The sequence below is a fragment of the Felis catus genome, chromosome A2 (assembly GCF_018350175.1).
Source record: "Felis catus isolate Fca126 chromosome A2, F.catus_Fca126_mat1.0, whole genome shotgun sequence".
Lineage (NCBI taxonomy): Eukaryota > Metazoa > Chordata > Mammalia > Carnivora > Felidae > Felis > Felis catus.
This window is the reverse complement of record NC_058369.1, coordinates 153,316,287-153,318,857: the sequence shown is the minus strand read 5'-3', so window position 1 is coordinate 153,318,857 and position 2,571 is coordinate 153,316,287.

Here is a 2,571-nt window from a genome sequence, read left to right as displayed (position 1 = left end):
ATTTGATTCTTTCTCCCTTTTTATTCTGCTTATCACACCCACCTTTTTTCAATGGTTAGGTTTCTCATTCTTTTGTTCATCTTTCTGTACCATTTCATTTCCACCAATAAATTTGAACACTTTGGAGGCTCATACTGCTTTGTACTCGAGATGCTCTTAAAGATAAAGTTATAAGACAAAACAACCCTTTAGGACAAAATGAAGACCAAACAGAAAAGCACTTCAAAACAGACTGAAGAATCCCTCTCACTTAATGCACATGAAAAACATACACAAGTCTTACACAGTACACAATTCAGATCTGTTCCACATGATACTCTTTAACTAGAAATTGTTGTGTCAAGTGAATTGGTGAGTGGGTCTTTGTTTGAGATGATAATGTCAAAATACTGCTGCTTATAGATATTTGCCTAATGTGTTTGTGTGAAAATATGCCATACTAGAAAAATGGGTTGTTGGAAACGTGGCATTATGGCTACTGTGGTGAAAAGGTGTATGGACACTATGGGCCAAGATGATAAATACAAAAAAAGGGAGCCTGATGTGTTGAAATCCCATTCTGAAATCTTTAAGCATTTAGGAAAGTTTTGTTAAATGTTCCAGTCAAGTCTTGGCTATCACCACTAGGAATGGAAGGGAATGTGCATGCCCACGCTTAAAAGGGAACAACAAGAGAGAAGGAGACTACTTAGAAAACAAGGGAACTAGACATCCTAAAATCTTTTAAAGAGAAGACAGAACGGGTCATATATAAAGAACTAAGAGTCAGATGGAATCGAACTCCTCAGCAGCCACATAGGAAGCTGGAAGACAACGAGGAAAAGCCTTTAGACTTATACCAAGTCTGAAATTTTTTCTAGATATTCACTTGAATTTTAAAAAAGATAACATCAGTTCATAGCTTTAGGATTATATGTATTCCTAATCCCCTCACAAGCCTGAAAAGTAATCTCATAGCATAACGTCTCTGACCTGTTTTTAATGTTACAGTCATAGTAAAGTGTTGCCTGTTACAGACTTTATGACTGGATGCCCTAGAAAGTTGTGAGATCTGCCCCCGTTCATACTTGCCTTTCAAGGAGAATTCATTCTCCTTTTCAGAACTCCAATGTCACTTATTTTGTATTATGATGAATTATCTCCTCATTAGATTGTGAGGGTCAGAAGCTCAGCTTAATCATCTTACCACACCTACTTGTCTAGCGAAGGACCTTGAACATGGTAGGTGCTCGAGAGTTAAGAGTTGAATGCTCCTACACCTGGAGTAATTTTTTATCTTGGAAACCTGTTTAAAAACTTTTCTGTTATTTCAGACTTCCTCCCAATACCACTCCTACCTTATAGAAAAAAGAGAAAAATTTCTCTCAAAACCATGATTTCCTACTGTTTGTTGCATAGGAAAAAAAAAATCATGTTGAAATCCTGATATCCAATCACACTTTGTCCCCTGATGATATTTTCCTTCTTTCACGTTAAATATCAATCTTTAAGAGAAATAACTATTTATTATACTCAATTCATTATTCATCGCTCATAAATATTTAAATTGAATCACTCCAGATGAGATTCGGTAATAAAATATTCAATTTGAAATGTTGCTTTCTATTGGAATAGTTGATTTCAGTACTTTTTAGAGCTTCAAGTGAACTTTTTTCCTAAATTGTACAATGAATGAATCCAGTTTGACCCTCACCTGGTGAGCACCGATTGCTTGGAAATGAAATGGTATATCCATTTAGCTTTTCTTTTCTTTTTTGTTTTTTTAAAGAATTATTTATTTTGAGAGAGAGAGAGCACAAGCAAGGGAGGGGCAGAGAGAGAGGGAGAGAGAGAATCTGAAGCTGGCTCCACACTGTCAGCACAGAGGCCAATGTGGGGTTCGAACTTACAAACCATGAGATCATGACCTGAACCAGTTAAGAGTTGGACCCTTAACCAACTGAGCTACCCAGGCATCCCTCCATTTAGCTTTTCTAGACCAAATGACCAAAAGGTGCTATCTGCCATTTTTTAAAATAAAAGCATATACTATAATAGTATGAGTGCATTAGTGGCAATATAAATCAGTTCAAGTTGAAATATATAGCAAATTCTTAATTGCATTTATACATTTGATCCCCAAATTCTACTCTTAAGGCTTTATTTTATGGAAAAGTATGCATAATTTCAAATAATAGTATATGTGCAGTTTTTATTTTATTTATTTATTTATTTATTTATTTATTTATTTATTTATTTATTTAATATATGAAATTTATTGACAAATTGATTTCCATACAACACCCAGTGCTCATCCCAAAAGGTGCCCTCCTCAATACCCATCACCCACCCTCTCCTCCCTCCCACCCCCCATCAACCCTCAGTTTGTTCTCAGTTTTTAACAGTCTCTTATGCTTTGGCTCTCTCCCACTCTAACCTCTTTTTTTTTTTTTTCCTTCCCCTCCCCCATGGGTTTCTGTTAAGTTTCTCAGGATCCACATAAGAGTGAACACATATGGTATCTGTCTTTCTCTGTATGGCTTATTTCACTTAGCATCACACTCTCCAGTTCCATCCACGTTGCTACAAAAG